The 22,087-nt window shown below is 45.0% G+C and overlaps 1 protein-coding gene across 10 annotated transcripts in view; it reads right to left on the bottom strand.

Moving 5' to 3' along the window:
• Positions 1 to 22,087, bottom strand: part of KALRN (kalirin RhoGEF kinase) — a 695,559-nt gene that overhangs the window by 565,095 nt on the left and 108,377 nt on the right. The window lies entirely within an intron of this gene.

Below are 22,087 nucleotides of genomic sequence, written 5' to 3'. Positions count from 1 at the left end.
GAAACACTGGACTGGAAGAAGCACAAGCTGGAATCAAGACTGCTGGGAGAAATACCAATAACCTCAGATATGCAGATGACACCATCTTTATGGCAGAAAGTGAAGAGGAACTAAAAAGCTTCTTGATGAAAGTGAAAGTGGAGAGTGAAAATGTTGGCTTAAAGCTCAACATTCAGAAAACGAAGATCATGGCATCTGGTCCCATCACTTCATGGGAAATAGATGGGGAAACAGTGGAAACAGTGTCAGACTTTATTTTGGGGGGCTCCAAAATCACTGCAGATGATGACTGCAGCCATGAAATTAAAATACGCTTACTCCTTGGAAGGAAAGTTATGACCAACCTACATAGCATATTCAAAAGCAGAGACATCACTTTGCCAACAAAGGTCCGTTTAGTCAAGGCTATGGTTTTTCCAGTGGTCATGTATGGATGTGAGAGTTGGACTGTGAAGAAAGCTGAGCACCGAAGAATTGATGCTTTTGAACTGTGGTGTTGGAGAAGACTCTTGAGAGTCCCTTGGACTGCAAGGAGATCCAACCAGTCCATTCTGAAGGAGATCAGCCCTGGGTGTTCTTTGGAGGGAATGATGCTGAAGCTGGAACTCCAGTACTTTGGATACCTCATGCGAAGAGTTGACTCATTGGAAAAGACTTTGATGCTGGGAGGGATTGGGGGCAGGAGGAGAAGGGGACGACAGAGGATGAGATGGCTGGACGGCATCACTGACTCGATGGACGCGAGTCTGAGTGAACTCCAGGAGATGGTGATGGACAGGGAGGCCTGGCGTGCTGCAATTCATGGGGTCGCAAAGAGTCGGACACGACTGAGCAACTGAACTGAACTGAACAGGGCCAAGGGCTTCCCTGGTAGCTCAGTGGTAAAGAATGGCCTGCTGAGCAGGAGACTTGGGTTCGATCCCTGGGTGGGAGGATGCCCTAAAGAAGGGAATGGCAGCCCGCTCTAGTACTCTTGCCTGGGAAATCCCAAGGGCAGAGAAGCCTGGTGGGCTACAGTCCATGGGGTCGCAAAATGTTAGACAAGACTTAGCAACTAAACAGCAGCAGCAACAAACAGGGCTTACCCTTCACAATGATTGTAAATGGTGAGCATTTACCACAAAGTACAATAATCAGGGTGTCACATTTACTTGAATATCAGCTTAGTCCAGTATCTGTATTATTTTGTTTTGGGGGAAAATGCTTGTGATTTTTGTTCATGGGAAAATATACATAACATACAATTATAGCCATTTTTAAGTGTATAGCTTAGTGGCATTATATATCCACATTGTTGTACAGCCAACACCTTTCAAATGGCATTAAGTATACTCACATTGTTGTACAGCCATCACCACCATCCACCTCCAGAACTTTTTCATCATCCCCAATTGAAATCCGCATTACTTTTCACACAGTCTATAAGCCACCCCGGAACCTCAAAGGATGAAGCTCTTACCTACTATCCTATGCAGTCCTGGGGAAGACTCTAAGATACAATATTATTTAGCATTTTAAGCTTCACTCATTTGGATCCTGTAAAAGGGAGGAGGCCAAGGTTCTGAGAGGGAAACAGACTTGCTCCAACAAAACACTGACAACAGTGGAACCAGCTCAGCCTCCAGTGCACATCTCATGATACCTCATTACATCTAACGCTGAGAAGGAGGACGTGAGAAGGCCCTGCACTGGTGCCCAAGACTATCCTCCAAGGGCTGACCTATCCCTTGTCCCACCCTCTGCTTTGTGGGATTCTCACTGCTTTGGGCAGAGAGCCAGAGTTGCCTGGTAGCCCAGAAAAAGAAGACAGCTCTCTTACACAGCACTCACTGCAAAACCAACTTGGTTGTTGGCACCTTTTTTTCCTTTCCATTTTCATTTCCATGAAAACAAACCCACTTCCCATCCGCTTCTTCACAAAATCACCATAACATACTCCCTACCACGCTTCCCTCAGTGTTCTTCCCAGCAGACAGGAATAGAGGAGGTCTCTATTCCTAATCATCAAGATCACTGGTTTAGCCAGATTTCATCTGCATAAAAATAGGAGTGCCCAGGAGATCCTGCCTGGTGAGAGTTCTCCTTCCTGTACCTTGTAGGGGTGCCTCTGCCCATGACTTCCCATCAAGCTAAAGATGCCCCAGTGCTTCTCAGGTCACCTCCATTCAGGAGACCAGGAGCTTTCAAGAGGAGATTTGCCATTGCGTAGTTCTTGGCAAAATTGCATCACAAATGATAAGTACAGACTTCTTACCACAAACAGAACCACACCACCACAACATTGGTCACAGTATTACACACATACACTAGCACCCAAGAATTTGATCCCCTGAATTTGTGACGCATACACCCCAAGTGCATGTTGAACCCCACTGTATTCCTTTCTTAGGGCTGCCACAACAAATCACCACAAACTGGATGGCTTAACACTACAGAAATTTATGCTCTCAGAGTTCAACCCCAAAGTCCAAAATCAAGGTGGCAATGCCCGAAGGCTCCAGCCTTGGCTCTTCCTGGCTTCTAATGGCTCCTGAGAATGCTTGTCATTTCTGGGCTTGTAGCTCCACCACTCATCTCTGTTCCTCCTTCACATGGCCCTCTTCTCCATGAATCCTCTGCTCTCCTTACAAGAACACTGAGCATGGGATTTAGGATGCACCCTAATCCAGTACAACCCCATTTTACCTGAACTAATTATCATCTGCAAAAAGTCCTATTTCCAAATAAGATCACATTCTGAGATTCTGAGTAGACATGAATTGTTAGACAGTGCTTATTCAACCCATGATACCCACCTCTAAGATATGTTCAATCCAATGTCTCACTTTGTTTTCTTTGTTTTTGCCTTCTCTGTTTCAATCCTACTTGTGACTGACCACTGCCTTGTTGGAATGTTTCTAAGGCATCTGCTTCCATCCTCACTACCCTATTCAAATCTCCAGACTGCACTTTAAATGGGTGCAGACCTTACCAGGTCAAGGAGGAGATGATACTAAGTTGCCCACAGAGGGTTCAATACTTCAAATATCCCCCTCCCCCCTTCAGGTAAGAAGCTGTGTGCACTCAGCTCACATTCAGCATTGCACTGGAGGTTACAGGATTCCTGCCCTCAGGGAACTTAGTGAAGAATAGAAAAATGGACAACTGCATGACCAGATGAGCAAAGCAAGCACAAGGGGGAGGCAGTGAAGGAGGAAGAGGACATAAGCCATGCAGGAGCAAGGCCCCAGAGACAATCTGGGAAGAGGCAAGAAGATACAAACAAGTCCAGAATTTTCAGATCTCTTCAAGAAACTTAGAGATACCAAGGGAACTTTTCATGCAAAGATGGGCACAATAAAGGACAGAAATGGTATGGACCTAACAGAAGCAGAAGATATTAAGAAGAGGTGGCAAGAATATACAGAAGAAAGATACAAAAAAGATCTTAATGACCCAGATAACCATGGTATGATCACTCACCTAGAGCCAGATATCCTGGAATGTGAAGTCAAGTGGGCCTTAGAAAGCATCACTATGAACAAAGCTAGAGGAGATGATGGCATTCCAGTTGAGCTATTTCAAATCCTGAAAGATGATGCTGTGAAAGTGCTGCACTCAATATGCCAGCAAATTTGGAAAACTCAGCAGTGGCCACAGGACTGGAAAAGGGCAGTTTTCATTCCAATCCCAAAGAAAGGCAATGCCAAAGAATGCTCAAACTACCGCACAATTGCACTCACCTCACACACTAGCGAAGTAATGCTCAAAATTCTCCAAGCTAAGCTTCAACAGTACATGAACTTGTGAACTTCCTGATGTTCAAGCTGGATTTAGAAAAGGCAGAGGAAACAGAGACCAAATTGCCAACATCCGTTGGATCATAGTAAAAGCAAGGAAATTTCAGAAAAACATCTGCTTTATTGACTACGCCAAAGCCTTTGACTGTGGATCACAACAAACTATGGAAAACCCTTCAAGAGATGGGCATACCAGACCACCTGACCTCCTGAGGAAACTGTATGCAGGTCAAGAAGCAACAGAACCGGACATGGAACAACAGACTGGTTCCAAATTGGGAAAGGAGAGTGTCAAGGCTATATATTGTCACCCTGCTTATTTAACTTATATGTAGAGTATATCAAGCAAAATGCCAGGATGATTGAAGCAGAAGCTGGAATCAAGACTGCAGGGAGAAATATCAACAAGCTCAGATACACAGATGATACATACCACCCTTATGGCAGAAAATGAAGAGAAACTAAAAAGCCTCTTGATGAAAGTGAAAGAGGAAAGGGAAAAAGCTGGCTTAAAACTCAACATTCGAAAAACAAAGATCATAGCATCTGATCCCATCACTTCATGACAAATAGATGGGGAAACAATGGAAAGTGACAAACTTTATTTTCTTGTGCTCCAAAATCACTGCAGATGGTGACTGAAGTCACAAAATTAAAAGACGCTTGCCCTTTGGAAGCAAAGCTGTGATCGACCTAGACAGCATGTTAAAAAGCAGAGACATCACTTTGCCAACAAAAGTCCCTCTAGTCAAAGCTATGGTTTTTCCAGCAGTCATGTATGGATGTGAGAGTTGGATTATAAAGAAAGCTGAGCACCAAAGAATGGATGCTTTTGAACTGTGGTGTTGGAGAAGACTCTTGAGAGCCCCTTGGACTGCAAGGAGATCAAACCAGTCCATCCTAAAGGAGATCAACCCTGAATATTCATTGGAAGGACTGATGCTGAAGCTGCAGCTCCAATACTTTGGCCACCTGATGGGAAAAACTGACACTGGAAAAGACCCTGATGCTGGGAAAGACTGAAGGCAGGAGGAGAAGGGGACGACAGAGGATGACATGGTTGGATGGCATCACCGATTTGATGGACATGAGTTTGAGCAAGCTCTGGAAGTTGGTGATGGACAGGGAAGCCTGTTGTGCTACAGTCCATGGGGCTGCAAAGAGTTGGACATGACTGAGTGACTGAACTGAACTCAGAATTTTCAGGGGGCTGTAAGCAGATCCCATCTAGATGGATCTAGATGATGGCTCTGCTGCAAAGGGTAGGGTCATCAGTGTTTAGGTTGTAAAGGCCACCTGTTTGTATATGTGCACCTGATCCTGCAGGGACTTGAGTCCAGGCCAAGAGGACCCATTAAGTTTTTCTAAGCAGTTGGGATGGTTGACTTCAGGGAAGCCAGATCTAGTTGGGTGTGCATGACAGACTGGGGGGAGTCACGAGCTGGCAAGGAAACACTGGCTGGGAGCCCAGTTAAGAAGACAGGCTCAAGGGCCAGAGCTTTATCCCTCCGCTATCAGTGAAGACCCATTCACAGTCGAACCTTCCGTTAGACTGCAGTCAATACAGCCATCTCGACATGGTGGGGGGTGGGGTGAGCATCCTGGCTGCCTTCCAGCCCTCCCTTCCCATTAATGTGATGGGTTACAGAGGGCACGTCAAGGAAAGTGTTCAATGAATTCCAGGAATGGAGATCCCCTTTGGACAAAATTCCCCAAAGAGGAGCTCAGGAGTACTTTGCAAATCAACACATGAACGCCTCTTATGGACAAGAGACTGTCCTGAGAGGAGAGTGCCACAGTCTCAGTTCAGATCCAGCTTCTTCCCACTGTTGCATTTCCCCAGGACTGGCGCTGGCGTCCAGGAGGTAATGAAGCAACCCCCAGCTCAGGCACCGCTTCCCACAAGAGGCAACCAGATGGGTGATTATCATCTTCTCCACGAGACTGGAAACTCCCCACCTCCCATAAGGCTCCATCTGGGTCCCTCTGGTCACTAGACATGATGCCCAGGGGAGGCTATAAATACAACCCCTCCCCCCCCCCCCCCCCCCCGCTCACCAACAACCCACCTTCTTTATCCTCTTCATCTGTTCACAAATTCTACTTGGGACCTTAAGGGGCAGAGGGTGGTGGGGAAGTAACATGGATGGAGCAGGAGCAAGCCCAGAATGTGAGGGACAGAACAGTCTCTGAAGTCCTCAAGGCACATCTCTGAGCCTGTCTTCTTGCCTAAGCCTTCCTGGAGAAATGCAGGCAGAAGGGAGCTCAAAGGAGCAGCAGGATGGCTCATCCCTTCAGTTTCCTTTCTCCTTAAGAAAAGTTTTGTGTACCATCACAGGAAGCCTTCACAGGCCCCACAGTCACAGCCACCCTTGCTGGAAACTAGCCTGGAGCAAAAGGCCTCAGGAGAGAGCCTGGGGAAAAGGGGTGGGTGTGGAATTTCCTGAGTGCAGCTTAGGCAGAGGAGAGAAAAGGCACACTCTTCATGTCCACCTCCATTGGCCTGGAGGCTCAAGCTCCGCTAGTAGATGGGGCACAGGAAAGCAGTCCACGAGGAAAAGGACCCTCCTCCAGCTTCTTTTCACTTTTTCAGCAATCGATCTAACTTGAAAGACATAACTTCCACCCCCTTTATTTCTGAAGGGAGATGCAAACGGGTGATCTGTTTGGACTAAAATTAAACTCCCTCTGTGTAACTTCTCAATGGTATTCATTTATTGAATCTGACTCACATTTTTGATGTGGAAAGGTTTTATTAATATAACTACTTATCCCATCCCACTCCCACTGGGACTCATGGCTCTTACTCAACGTACATTTTGGCTAGTTCTATGTTACCTTAAATTCTACCATGGGTTGATGTTTCATGACAAGCACAATCACAGATTCTATGAGAAATTCCTCACTGTCTTTGGGTAACAATTATGAAGCAAAACTGGAAATGGGAAGCAGCCTTGTCTACTCAGGCAAAGACTCCCAGATTAGGGAGTCTGGAGGCTCAGGGTCTTATCCTACAACTATCCATGTGATCCAGCCACTGGCTCTTCAGAGTCTTGGGTTCTTCATCTGTAGAATGAGACTGCTGGCCTCACACAGTTCTCAGTTCTCTTCCAGCTCTGACTTCCTGTGATTGTAAAAGACATTTTAAAATATCTCCCGGGAGAGAAATCTCACAATATTATTTAGTCATGAGAAGATTGGACTAATGATATCTAATATCTCTGAGTTCTGAAAGTCTGTTATTCAATTATATACAATGGTTTTTAAATGTGTGTAGTAAAAAAAAAAAAAGTTTAACAAACAGAACAATCTTCTTTAAATGCCCATTTTAAAAGAACAGAAGTTAAAGAGCCTAAAATAAAATCTCTAGCCATTCTGTGTACACACAGAGAAAAAAAGTGGATGAGATTAAAGCTATATAACATCTGGGCAGCAACTTTGGTGACCAAGACACTTGGCTGACTGAAATAAGACATGACAACTACCAAAGAGATGTTATACCGCAGTCCTAACTCCATGTCACCACTGCATCTTTTCCCATTAGACTCAAGGGGAAACCAGAATCCCAAGGTATGGACAGCATTATGCAAAAAAGACTAATTCTCTCTTAGCAAGGGCACTGCTCTCTCCCTCACTTCATGGCAGACCCTAGGGCAGTAGAACAGCATCTCAAGATACTCAAGAACATGGGTAGGACAACCTGAGCTCCAGCAGGTACCAGTCTGGATATTACTATGAAAAATCTGACATCAGGTTGAAGTTACAGTCATCCTGGTTAACAGGCCATAGATGAGCTCAGGTCACAATGGAGGTACAAAGAGGGGGTACAATACAGTGACAGACGAGTGGCACTCATCACCAAACACTGAGCTAAGTCTGGTTACAGCGGGGAACAGTAACAGGCAAGAGTTTCGGTCAAGTGATCAAGCATCAGTAAGGTTTTGTTAGGCCCTAAGTTTAACCAAAAACTATCACTTAACACAGTCAGAAGTCACCTAAGCCCTCAAGGGCTGGGAATAGATTTTGAGTGCTGGCATATAGAAGATTCTCAACTGTATTTCTTGATCAAATGGAAACTTACGAAGAAGCTTCTGCTCCATTGTTTGCTGAGCAATGTTTCCCACTGATGGCAGCTCAGGCTTCTCAGTCACCCAGGAAAGGGGAACAGGAGTGAGGAGTAAGCCTAAAGATGCTTGGACCAGGTCCAAGATCCCTCAGAAGTAGAATTCCACTTCATCCACCAGCCTGTGTGTCACTCATGGAAAGGAGCTGTATTATCAGGATGCACTGATGGTCTGACGGTGACCAATATCCTCCATAGTTTGAGTTGGGTTGGGCTTTTGGAAAAGGGGAGCTCATTCACCTGAGGAAATACCCCTCAATAGCACCTGAGACCCTGGTGCCCCAGGATCTTAGAAAACTTGAAAGATTTCTGGTTACTTGAGGTAGTCAGACCCTCCAAAGAGTCATCAAAATAAACAAGCAATTAGAGGCTTTGAGTACCTAATGCCTCAGGACAATTGGACAGATGTGATGAACCTCAAGAATAACAACCAGTTAAACCTATTTTGAGTGAAAGTATTCCCTTATTAAGAGAAGAACTGACAGATAAAGTAAGGAACATTGTCAGTTGAATATTGTGAGAAATTGTATTTAACTTGAAAATAAATATTGCATTCCCATCAATTCCATTTCTTATGATGTATCTATCTTCCAACACAGAGGTAAATTAACTAATAAAAATTGATTTTATTAGAATTATTTTATTTGGAGAAGTATATCTAAGTACCGGAGAAGGCAATGGCACCCCACTCCAGTACTCTTCCCTGGAAAATCCCATGGACAAAGGAGCCTGGTAGGCTGCAGCCCATGGGGTCGTTAAGAGTAGGACACGACGTGTTCTTGCCTGGAGAATCCCAGGGATGGGGGAGCCTGGTGGGCTGCTGTCTATGGGGTCGCACAGAGTTGGGCATGACTGAAGTGACTTAGCATATCTAAGTACAGTCTGTGAGTCAATGGGTTTTATATCAGGGAACTTTCTAGACCTCTGATCTTGTCCTGGCCTCTCTTAGCCATCCATACCTGTGCCAATACTCTCACTAGCCACTTATCCAATAAAATCAAGCTCAAAGTAGTATCAATTACTTGATAGCACCTCCAAATTTTAATGCATGGAAACAGACCCACAAATATATATGTATCCCCTGATTCTTGACAAAGGTGACACTACAGAGCTGTAGGGAAAGAACACTCTTTTCAACAAAAGACTAAGTCAACTGGATGGTAAAACAGGAAGAGAAAAAAGAATCTTCCCCTCATTAGACACAAAAAGCACTTCCTTTTTGTCTAAGCACTTCAACTTTTGTGAAAACACTTCCTTTTACATCTAAATGTGAAAAGTAAAATAATAAAGCTTTCAGTAAAAAAAAAAAAAATTGGGGTAGACAAAGATTTCTTAAACAGGACACAAAGAGCACTAACAGTAACAGTTAAAGAAAAAATTTGGTAGGTTAAAATTTGTACTACATTAAAATACATAACATATTTTATCAACATACACCATAAAGAGCATGAAGAGTCAGGCTATAGACTGGAAGAAGATATTCACAATGCATATATTCCACAAAGAACTCATATCCAGAATATACAAAGAACTCCTACAACTCAATAAGAAAAAGGAGATCATTCAATAGCAAAGGCTAAGCACAACAAGTGAAGATTCACTTTACAAAAGAGGGCATCCAAATGGCCAGGAAACATACAAAGGTTTTTGACCTCATTCATCATCAGGGAAACACAAAGTCAAACAAAACACAAAGCCAAAATGTGAGGCACTATCACATACCTATCAGAAGAACTAAAACAGAAAAGACAAATAACACCGAGTATTAGCCAAGATGTTGAGTGACTGCAAGTCTCCTACCTCCTGATGGAGATGTGAACTGTTATAACTGGTTTAGGAAACTATTTGGCAGTACTTACTACAGCTAAACATAATCATCTTCTGGAGCTTAGTAACTACTCTCCCTGGTATATACTCCACAGTACTGAGAACATACAATCTTCACCAGCAGCTTTATTCATCATAGCCCCAAACTGGAAACAACTCATATTCCTTATACAGTAAAATAAACAATTTTTGGTGCTTATAGAATATTATATCATAATGAAAGTGACATACTTGCTACACACAGCATGAATTAATCTCTCACATGTAATGTTGAGCAAAAGAGGACATAGACAAAATAGTACATACTTTAAGATTTAATTTATATAAAGTGTCAAAACAGATAAACTAATCTATGGTGCTAGAAGTTACCCTAGAGTAGTGCCCTTGAGAGGAGAGACTAGTGAAGGAAAGGGGATACTTGGGGGCCAGTGTTCTGGGTGCTTGTAATGTTCTGATTCTTGATCTGTACCCTGGTTTCTCAGGTATGCTCACTGGGAAAAATTCATTGAGCTGTATGCTTAGGATTTGCACGCTTTTTCTTTTATATTTCAGTAAAAAGTTAATATTGAGAAAACACAAACAAAATAAATTTAAGGCATAAAGTCTATGGCGGTGGGCAAGGGGGGACATAAAAATCTGCCTTCCAAATCCAAACCTATTAAATGACAGCAAAATTGACAGCTTCTAACTGTTTATTCTGTTCTCAAATGAAAAATTGACTTTATTAAAGATATAGGCCCCACTTTTCAAAAAAATCGGAAACCACCATCTTATTGAACAAACACACATTTGAGGGTTTTCAGTCTTCACTGGAAACTTTTAGGACATCAAAATTGTTAAACTTTGTTTGGTTTATTTTCACTTTTTTCCTGTGTTAATACTGTTGTTGTTTAGTAGCTAAGTCATGGCCAATTCTTTTGCGACCCCATGGATTGTAAGCCCAGCAGGCAAGAATACTGGAGTGGGTTGCCATTTTCTTCTCCACAGCATCTTCCCAACCCAGAGATTTAACCCATATCTCCTGCTTGGCATGCAGATTCTTTACTACTGAGCCACCAGGGAAGCTCTCCATATTAATACGTGGGTTTTTAAAAATACAATTTCTCTTGGGTAACATTTTCTAATGAAGATTAGCCACCCTAGTATTCATTATAGCCAGCAAGCAAATTAACCTGAGCAGAACACAATCTACCCAATCCGAATCTGGGAAGGTCAGCCAGTGATCATTGTTCACATCGAACAGCTTCACACTCATTGGATAGGGAAGACTGGGAGCAATTATCTCAATAATCCAAGGCAGAAAACACAACCAGGCTATTCAGGAAAAAGAGGGGGCCACAGGGGCCAAAGTTGCTCCAGTGAAACGGAGCCTGGCTAGCCAGAAAGAGCTCATGTTTTCCATGCGCTGGCTTCCGCCCCTTCTGGAGGAAAGCTTTTCCAGGGGATAGGATCATTCTCTTCCATCCCTTAGACCTACATTTGTACAATGCCTATGGTTTACAAAGTTGCCCAGATACTACCATCATCTGAGTCTTATGCTCATCCTGAAGTAAGATTATTATTACCTCCTTTTTGCTGATAAAAGAACTGAGGCTCAGCAAGCTAAAAAAAAAAAAAAAAAAAGTTGCTAAATCATGTCTGACTCTTTACGACCCCATGGACTGTATGTAGCCTACCAGGTTCTTCCATCCACGGGATTTTTCAGGCAAGAGTACTGGAGTGGGTTGCCATAAGGTCCTCCTTAAAGCTGCAGGACTAGAAAGTCACACAGCAAGGACAAGGCACATGCAGGCACAGTGCTGTCTCCACTACCATGAGGTCTTCTGACTTCTCTCCAATCTTGCTTGCGAGAATGAGAACATAATTCCAAGACTTGAAAAAATAAGTCTAGGACTCTTAGATATCAGGCAGCAGGCAAGCTGGAAACTGTGCCCCAGCCCAAGGATGGTGTTCATCCCTTCACGATCATACATCCTGGAGGCGCTGGGAAGTGGGGGAGAGGACTGGGGCAATTAGCTGTTGAGTGTAGCAATGGTCTGAATGCCCACTGCAAAAAGATCATCAGCAACGATGAAACATGTTTCATGAAACATCAGGCAGGCTTTCCTGCAGATGGAACTGACACATGTGGCTTTGAAATACCCACCATATAGTTCTGAAATCCACTCATAAACATGGTGAGGTTGATTTCGCTAGAGATGACATGTCCCCAGTACTAAACAGCATAAAGAGCACTGGCTGTGCAGTCCAACAGTCCAACAGACCTGGCTTTGAATCCCAACTCTACTTTGTGAAGACACATGTGGTGAACAAGTTACTCTTCTCAGCTTCAGTTTCCTTGGCCGTAAGAAAACAATAATATCTGTCCAGAATCACTGTGAACTGATGAAACAATATACGTAAAGTTCCTTTCCCTGCTTCCTACTTTAAAAAGTAAATAGATGGTAATAAGATTAGTTTTCTTTTTGTGAGTTTCTAAAACATATGATAAGTTTGTGTCTTCCTTGGCAGCTAAAATGAAATAAAAACATAAATCATTTAAAATATACCTTATAGGATAATCATATATGAATATATAATCACCTTCTCAGATGGCCTAATTTAAGAACCTTGACCTTTTTTTTTTTCCATCTGGAAGTAATCTGATTAACTCAGTGCCTGCTTCATTTCCTGGAATAGAAATTGCAATAATCTTCTCCTTAATTTCAATAAATGATTAACATGACAAAAACATGTGAGCTGTAGTCAGAATCCAGCTCCTACAATTTCATCTAGAACTGGTGTTACCAAATGCTGCCTGAAAGAAAGATGAGTATCTGATTGGTTAACTCCAAATGTCGTCTTGGGCAAATTCCACAGGTTACCCAAAGAAGCAGAAAGAAAGGGTCTTATGTTTGGCTGCCTATGACTTTCCTTTTAAAAAGAAAAAAAAAATCAAAATCTACAGGTGTTCTTCCACGAGAATGTTTTGCTTTCACCTCAACCCCCATGAGTACCCTCTACCCATAAACTGGTCTGCCTTCTCAACTGTTCTATTTCTGTCCATGCCTGCACATTCTTAAAATCTTAGAAACAAGGAACTGGAAAGATTTCCATTAAAGCCATTCGGCCTAATATCAAAAAAACGCAGGAATCATTTCTTCTGCATCCCTGACAACCTGCTACTAGCAAAATACTTCCAGTGTAGGGCAGTCAGCTACACACTTCTCTGCCGCACCGTTCCCATTCTTGGTCAAATTCTTCTATAAATCCAGCTGGGATGTTTCCCCTTTAGTTCTTCCCCCATTCACTAATCCTAGCTCTGCTCTCACGAACAATGGGGGACATAGATAAATATCACCAGTCCCCCTTATCAGAGGTCCAGCAATGTGGAAGGCAGTCATTATCTTTATACATACATTTTCTGCTCTGAATCAAACACTCAGTTCAAATAACACTTGTTGAGGGTCAACTATGTGCCTTATATTGCTTTAGGGGCTAAGGCAGGAGAGCTAAATAACACACGGCACCTATACATAAGACGCTGACACTAGTCCTTAAGAACAATCTGGATGTGACCTGTGCTGCCAGAGCACCCACCCTCTCCAGGTACACTGTGGCTTGGTGATGCCTCTCTTAAAGCATGGTACTTTGGGGTATTTACCCAAAGGAGTTGAAAAGTTATGCCCACACAAAAACCTGTATACAGATGTTTATAGTAGGTTTATTCTTAATTGCCAAAACTTGGAAGCAACCAAGATGTCCTTCAATAGGTCAACGGATAAACTGTGGTGCATCCAGACAATGGAATATTATTATCCAGGGCTAAAAACAAATGAGCTATCAAGCCATGAAAAGACATGGAGGAACCTTAAATGCCCATTGCTAAGCGAAAGAAGCCAATTTGAAAGGCTATATACTGCATGGTTGCTACTACATGACACTCTGGCAAAACTATGCAGACAGTAAAAAGATCAGTGGATGCCGAGGGGGAGGAGGAGAGAGGGATGTACAGGCAGAGCACGTGGGATTTTTAGGGCAGTAAAACTTACTATGTATGTGCCTATAATGGTAGCCACATTATACTTTTGTCTTAACCCATAGAATATACAACACCAACAGGGAACCTTCATGTAAAATGTGGACTTTGGGTGATTATGACATGTCAGTGTGGGTTCATCAATTGTCACAAATGTACCGCTCTATTGGGGGATGCTGACAATGAGGGAGGGTAAGCAAGTCTGGGGGCAGGGTGTAAAAGTGGGAAATCTCTGTATCTTCCTCTTAATTTTTCTGTGAACTGAAAATTGCTCTTATAAAAACAAGTCTTTTTAATGGAGAAGTAAACAGCAATCCACTCCAGTCTTCTTGCCTGGAGAATGCCATAGACAGAGGAGCCTGGCAAGCTATAATACATGGGGTCGCAAAAAGTCAGACCTAACTGAGCGACTAACACTTTCACTTTAACAATAGGCACCTAAACCTCTCCAAGCCTCAATCTCTTCATCCTTAAAAAAAAAAAAAAAAAAAAGTCATTAAAAAAAGTTACTAGAAAATAGATGGGTAGGTCTGCATGGCAAGGTTGATTTCCTGGTTTTGATATGGTACTATAGCTGTGTGAGATGTTGATGGTAGGGGGTGCTGGGTGGAGGGTACAAGGACCTCCCTGTATGTTTCTTTGCAACTTCCTATGCATCTACAATTATTTCAAAATTAAAAGTTTAAAAATAAATGGGTAGATGGGATGACACTGGCGAAAGCTGCTGATAAGACAGTTCAGAGTCTAATAAAAGGTCCAGACCAGGGTGGGTCCATCTACTGAAATATCTCTGGAAGTGAGCACCAAGGACTGTCAGATCAACATCCACACCCTGCCTCTCACTAGGAGGTGAGGCATCTTTCTGGAATGGCAACCCTGAGCCCTGTGTCCTGAAACTACAGGGCCTTCTCCTCATTCCTATTCTGGAACAACTGGGTGGGTAGAGTCTGCGTTCTGTGCTCCATGTCACCTGGAGGGACTCCGTGAAGAAGGGGAGGGGTCATGAGCCCTCAGGTCCCAGAGTCCAATGCGCTTTAGCAGGCAGGCCCGCCACTCACCAGCTGTGGTGGCCTCTCCCAGACTCCGCAATAAAGGGATGGAGACAAGCATGTTATCACACAGGTTGTGAGAGGAGTCAGTGAAAGAATTCACACCAAGCACATATAAAGCGCCAGTAGCTACTAGAAACTCAATAAATGTTCATGGTCTTAGAGCCTCCTGCATGAGTAAGGTCTAGGTTTTCAGGACACACTCTTACTCCCTTTTCAACACCAGACAGAACATGGGTCCTTCCCCACTTGGTACCTTTCAGCTTGCCATGACATCTCAGATTCCCCACTACTCTGCTACTGCTAAGTCTCTTCAGTCGTGTCCAACTCTGTGCGACCCCATAGACGGCAGCCCACCAGGCTCCCCTGTCCCTGGGATTCTCCAGGCAAGAACACTGGAGTGGGTTGCCATTTCCTTCTCCATCCCACTACTCTAACCAGAGCTTAAACCATCTGCAGTAAAGGACCAGTTTAGCTTGTCCGGCTCTTTCATTTTTTTTAAATCCAATCTGTCATAGACTGGTACTTTGATAAAATACAATGAAAATGAATTACTTGAGAAAGGCAATTTTAAAAACAAAATATAAGGCCTCGGTCTTTTCTTCTTTAAATTTTTAGATTCAACAGGCAAAATTGCCCTGGAAAATTGCTATAAAAGTTTCTAAATGCTTCCTTTCAATTTCTGTACTTCTCATTACTGACTGATAACAGCTGGCAGAGCTGAGCCATGGCCTGCACTTTGAGTCATGCCTCTCTTGTACCGTTTCCTCCAAGTTCCTAATAATCTTACAGTCATAAAATACACCTGGGTAGTTTAAAATCTCTATTTTTTATATTAATATTAATTCTCCCAAGACAGCATATTTTTTCAGTGCCTCATCCACGGTGCCTAGCATAGGGCAGGTGCCTCATAGGGGCTCAAATCCTTGCTAATACTCCAAATAGTAAACAGGCATATTACTTTTACTTTTTCACAAAGTGCATTTGTGAAAACCTGCCCGGTGAACACATCCTATCTTTGTAGCATCCCTATTATTTGCCTGCCTTCCATCTATTTGTGTTTGTCTTTTTCACCACCTGCTTCATCTCCATTTAACTGAAACACACCAGATATAGTCACCGTTTCTCTTCCACTGAGGGACGAGACAGGACAAATCACTGAAAATCCCATTCATCAGAAAAGCTGGCTCTGGTTCACCAGATAAACATTCAAGGAAATGGAGTGCTTATATTAACACACTTCCAGGAGATACTGTTATTCTGTCTACTGCTGGGCCTGTGATAGCCGCTCAATGAACTTTTATGTGAACTAGCCTTGGAGTACTGGCCACATCTCAGGGACTACAACACACATCTCTATCATGGGTAAGGAGACCAAAAGTGGTGATGAGCGCTGTTACACGAAGGAGCCTCAGGCCATGTAGACCAGCGCTTTTCTACCCTGGCCACACAGCAGAATCACCTGCGGAACTTTCCAAAAACATCCTCATGCCTGTCCCACAGACCCAGAGATTTTTTAAGGTAATTATTCTTGGATAAAATGTGGACATCAATATTTTTCCGGTTCCATCACTAATTCCAGTGGTGCAGCTAAGATGAAAAACCACTAATTTGGCATACCCTCCCACCCATACTGGTACTTAGCAGGTGTTCCTTAGATGTTTGTTGAGTGGATGAACGACCCATTCAATGAGTGTGGCAAACGTGGAGATGGTCTTCACTCCTGTCTCCTCAGACCCTTCACTATCAGCGGGCATCTCCTCTCAATGTCCAGCCTTAAACTCTAGACAGAAACACCCCATTTCCAACCTCTTCCTGGTGGGAGGAGGGCTTGTTTCTCTCAGGGATTACTGTCCCTAAAAAAGCACTAGCTTAGCTCATCCTCACCTTTGTCAAGCAGGAAACTCCAGGACTTTCTAGCATATACACCCAGAAGGCCTCCACAAAGAGCACTGGCCCCACTCACACAAGATGGGAACATGTTATCTCATATATCTCGTGTTTATTTAATGCTCGTTCCCTGGTTGTTTTTCTGGCGGTCCATGGGACCATGATGCTATCTCAGACTCCAGACCCCAGAGGACAGAGGCATGAGAACACTCAGTACCAAGTGACCGATTTGTGAAAGTCTGGTAAATGGACACTGTTGTGCTCCTGAGGCAGGGCCAGAAAGCAGGAAATAGGTAGTGTGAGAGGTGAAGAGGGGCGGGGAGTGAGGCAACGTGTGGGCCTGGAGGGGAGATGAGATGCTGGTGCCCGCTGTGGGCAGGCACAGGTGACACATGGATCAGGAAGTGTCTGCAAACCCATCTAAGGGCCCAGGAAGAGCTTCACTGAGTTCTGAGTCCTGTGCTGAGAATGTGTGCCTGCAGCTGCCCGGGCTTCTGACCTCAGGCTGTTCCCTTAGCGGCTGCTGCTGCTATTCTTAGCTCAACAGCAGCCCCGCCCCAGCCTCCTCTTCAAACCTCTTTCCATGACCCCAAAGGAACCACTGAACTTTCAATCTCCCTCCGGACCCTGAACCTCCCTGTCCTTGACTATGGGGACATTTGGAAGGAGATGAACACAGGGTAGCTAAAAGTCAGTTGTGAAATCCAATACATATTTTTTAATGTAGAAAGGAAGAAAACAAAAGAAATACATTAGGTTCTTCCTCTGAACCCCCCACCACCACCAAAACAGACATTCCCTGGGTCTCCCCCCTTCCTTGCCCACCCACATATTGATGACATCTCACTACCAGTAATGGGCATTTTCTGCTATGTTTCTATCTCCCCACTAAACAGGGAAAAGGTAACTCACATTATTTGGGCACCCCTGTTCCTTGGAGAAGGCAATGGCAACCCACTCCAGTACTCTTGCCTGGAAAATCCCATGGACAGAGGAGCCTGGTGGGCTGCAGTCCATGGGGTCGCTAAGAGTCGGACGACTGAGCAACTTCACTTTCCCTTTTCGCTTTCATGCTTTGGAGAGGGCAATGGCAACCGACTTCAGTGTTCTCGCCTGGAGAATCCCAGGGACGGGGGAACCTAGTGGGCTGCCGTCTATGGGGTCGCACAGAGTCGGACATGACTGAAGCGACTTAGCAACAGCAGCAGCAGCAGTTTCCTGGCACTCTGCTGGCCTTTCCAGGTAGTGCTAGTGGTAAAGAACCCACCTGCCAATGCAGGAGACATGAGACATTGGTTTGATCCCTGGGTCAGGAAGATTCCCCTGGAGGAGGGCATAGCAACCCACTCCCATATTCTTGCCTGGAGAATCCCATGGACAAAGGAGCCTGGTGGGCTGCAGTCCATAGGGTCGCAAAGAGTCAGACACCACTGAAGCGATTTAGTACACATGCTGGACTCTGATTTTTCTCATACAATTCTTCTAATCCATCAGCTATGGTAAGAGACCCACCAAGGGTCACAGTTTGCAATTGGCACAGCTGGGATTCAAACCTGGTACTTTGTGACTTCAAAACTGACAGAGCATCATCCTCTCCTGAATGCAAGTGTCATACTTCTGTCACCAAAAAAAATAATCTCCCCTCAGCCCTAATGCAGCTTCTCAAGGCAAGAATCATGAAGCCCCATTAGACTGGTTCCTCCCACTGGGCTCCATAAATCCTGTGGGCTAACTGAACCATCCACTTCCAGAAAACACAGAGAGGAAAACATATTTGCCATCCACGTGCCACTGAGAAATGAAGAGATATGTGGCTTCTCTTGTTACATCAGATTTTTAGGAGGCTGAAGACAGGGAGGAGGGAAGCACCCAGCCAACAGAGAGGAATCACTGACCACCCCAGGATCCATAATAACATTTCTGGGTCCCAGAAGCACTTCATAACTGTAGGGATTCTGAGAAAGTGATTCATTTATTCACCATCCAGTAGATACTTCCTGAGCACCTACTGTGTGCCAAGACTGTACTAGGTGCTGGGAGAAGAGGTGAACAAAGCCATCAGCCTCTGTCCTCATAAAGCTAGCAGCTATTGGAGGAACAACACTGGGGTTTGGAGACATGTGTGGGGTAACGGCATCTCCTGACACACTCCAATAAATTTAGAGCTGAGGCACTTTTAAGGGAGTAGGAGGAGAAGGAGGAGTTGAGGAAACCAAACTCGTTGCTATGCAACCGTGATGATTATTCTTAGCCAGGGCAGGCAGCACAGCGGCACCACACAGGGCGTGGGTGAGGGGAGATCAGAGCAGGGTGGGGGAGAGGGGTGTGTCGGGGAAGCTGAAGGAGTGGGAGTGGGCTGTCTCCAAGGGCACAAACGGACACAGAACAGAATCACACTCGCCAGAGGCAGACAAAATATGGTGGGGGCAGCCCCAGAAACCACAGAGAGGACCTCCTGCCCGGCTATGAAAATCCTTGTTCTTGGGCCTGAAATTAACCTTCTGTTACTATAATCACATCTGTACTGAATACCAAAAAGGGACGAAGAACAGCATAAATGCTGGCATGTTTCTTGCCTGGGGGAACACGCAGTCCACCAGGGCAGTGAGATACATAGGCACAGCAACAGTCCATCAACAAGTATTTATTAAGCTTCTCCTCCATGCTCATTCTGCACTGCACCGGATGCTGTGGGGGCGGAGGCAGCCCCGGGGCTGAGGGAGGGCACAGATCGTGTTGGCTACACAGAGGCCAGCACCATGCTGACCGACACTGCTGGGTCATGGCTCTGAGTGCTAGACCTGGCTCAGTCCCCATGGGCTCCAGGCAGCCTGGGGCTAGTTGTTAGACATCTCTGAGCCTCAGTCTCCTGATCTTTAAAACAAGACTTACGCTAAGCAGTCCTTCCAGTTCTGACAAGTCTCTGCCATTATAAACACTACAGGATTTCAGGGGAAGCACAACTGAGTATGTAATAAAATACTCAGGAGCTTCGTGGAAGAGGGAAGATTTGGAGGCGGGGTGGAGAGGTGGGAGACTGATGTTTACTGAGGGACTATTATGTACCTTTCCCTAAGGATGAAGGGTATTCCGAGTTGAAAAAGCCAAGCCTCAGGGAGATTGAATAACACGCTCAAAGCTACATAGCCAGTAAGTAGCAGATCCAAGATTCAAACCCAGATCCACCCGGCTCCACAGCCAGTGCACTTGCCACTGGTCCCCACTGCTTCTCCAAGATGGTAGGCCATGGCTAGCAATGGGGGTGTGGGGAAGCAGCATGGACAAAGGCACAGGCAGCTCGAAAGCCTCCAGGAGTAACAAGGGAAGACTCCTGGGGGCTGTGTGGGGAAGGAGGGTGTGGTGAGCAGAAAGAATGAGAACTGGGCAGTTCTCACTCACAGCATTGTGCTTCACTGTGCTTAGTCACTCAGTCGTGTCCAACTCTTTGCGACCCCATGGACTGCAGCCTGCCAGACTCCTCTGTCCATGGGGATTCTCTGGGCAAGAATACTGGAGTGGGTTGCCATGCTCTCCTCCAGGGGATCTTCCCAACCCAGGGATAGAACCCAGGTCTCCCACACTGCAGGTGGATTCTTTACTAAGCCCCAGCATTGTGCTAAATTCGAATAAAAAGAAAATGGTATATAAAGCAGTCTTTACCCTAAATTGGGACTTCCCTGGTAGCTCAGACAGTGAAGAATCTGCCTGCAATGCAGGAGACTCAGGTTCGATCCCTGGGTCGGGAAGATCCCCTGGAGAAGGAAATGGCAACCCACTCCAGTATTCTTGCCTGGAGAATTCCAAAGACAGAGGAGCCTGGCAGGTTGTATAGAGTCAGACACAACTGAGTAATTAATACTTTCACTTGCACTTTTCATCCTAAATTAATGTGCAACCAAGGAGATAAAATGTGAAAACCAACAATTAGTGAAACACTCCAAAAAGTCCCAAAGAAGGTGTTCAAAAGTACAATATGTCATAGCACAGTGTAAGTGGGGGGACCGCTGCTTCTGACTGGGGTGGCCATAGATCTGTGGAGGAAGGGGAGTGGGTATGAGCCTTAGAGGATTCCACAGGGCACAGTCGGGGGCAGGGGAGAGAGGTAAGGACATCTGGGACAGGAAAACTCTCATCCGGGGGAGAAGAGTGCAGAAATATGCTCTCTCTGCTTAGAAGACCGAGCTGGTGGGAAACAGCTGGATTGGTAGAGACTATGCCACTCCAGTATTCTTGCCTAGAGAATCCCAGGGACGGGGGAGCCTGGTGGGCAGCCGTCTATGGGGTCGCACAGAGTTGGACCCGACCAAAGCGACTTAGCAGCAGCAGAGCACTTTGGCTGATGGAGTGAAGAGTCTGATCCTTAACTAGGAGGCTGTGAGAATCACTGAGCACACTTGAACAGGGGAAAGAGGCTACAGAGGAACTGATGTAAAGGCAACCAGCAGCACTTAGAGAGCCAGGCTGGGCTGAGGGTCTGAGCAAGGGGGTCACCTTGGGATTGGCAGGGAGGACAATGTCCTCAGTGTTTCAAGATGAATAGGAAAGTCCTGGTGAGTGGGGAGCAGGAGACACTGGGAATCAGAGTCAACCTGAGCTTCAAGAGAGTGATAGGCTCACGTTCAGAATCGGAGAAGCCTAGCACAGAGTCAGACATGACTGAAGTGACTCAGCAGCAGCAGCAGCAAAAAGTAAAATTTGAGGGAAGGATGGCGATGAGGTTGATTAGTTTCATTTTAGACATTCCGTCTAAGGTTCCTTTGGGATATCCAAAATCATGAATCATAAACTCAGAGAAAGAAATGCTTAGGCTGGGGGAGGGAAGGTGGGCTCATCCACTGTCCAGGGTGAAGGAGACCACCTCTGCTCCTGATGCCCCCAGGAAAGGCAGGAGGACAGCTGCTCTGTGAGTTAGAACTGTATGTCCTGATGAGAGAAATCATAGGAGAATGGAAACAAAATCTCTGAGCCAACCCATAATTATTCCCACCAATAGAGCTAGTGAGGCTCTCTGTCAGGGTCAGGCCCAGAAGAATGGAATCCACTTCACTCTTCAAGCTGTAATCCCTTCTGGGCTCTTGGGAGAGACCGTCAGCATCTGTCAGGGACAGGGACTACAGAGGACCACACCCGGCATCTCAGTACGGATACAAGGAATAAGATTTTGGAGTCAAGAGTTCTGGGTAAGAATCACGACAGCTCCATCTTAAGTGTGGGCAAGTTCCCAACTTCTGTGAAGAGTATAAAAGACAAGCTTCAAATACCTGACATTGAGCAGGACATACATACAGGGTCAGTTAAATGTTAGCTCCCTCCAACCCCACCCCAGAGTAGGCCTTTCCGTTACTGATCAGTTCTTATTAATGAAAAAAAACTGAATCAGTATCTATTCAGAAGACCTAGT

Source organism: Ovis canadensis, chromosome 1 (assembly GCF_042477335.2).
Source record: "Ovis canadensis isolate MfBH-ARS-UI-01 breed Bighorn chromosome 1, ARS-UI_OviCan_v2, whole genome shotgun sequence".
Taxonomy (NCBI): domain Eukaryota; kingdom Metazoa; phylum Chordata; class Mammalia; order Artiodactyla; family Bovidae; genus Ovis; species Ovis canadensis.
The sequence above is the reverse complement of the archived record's forward strand: the minus strand, read 5'-3'. Positions and strand labels throughout refer to the sequence as shown.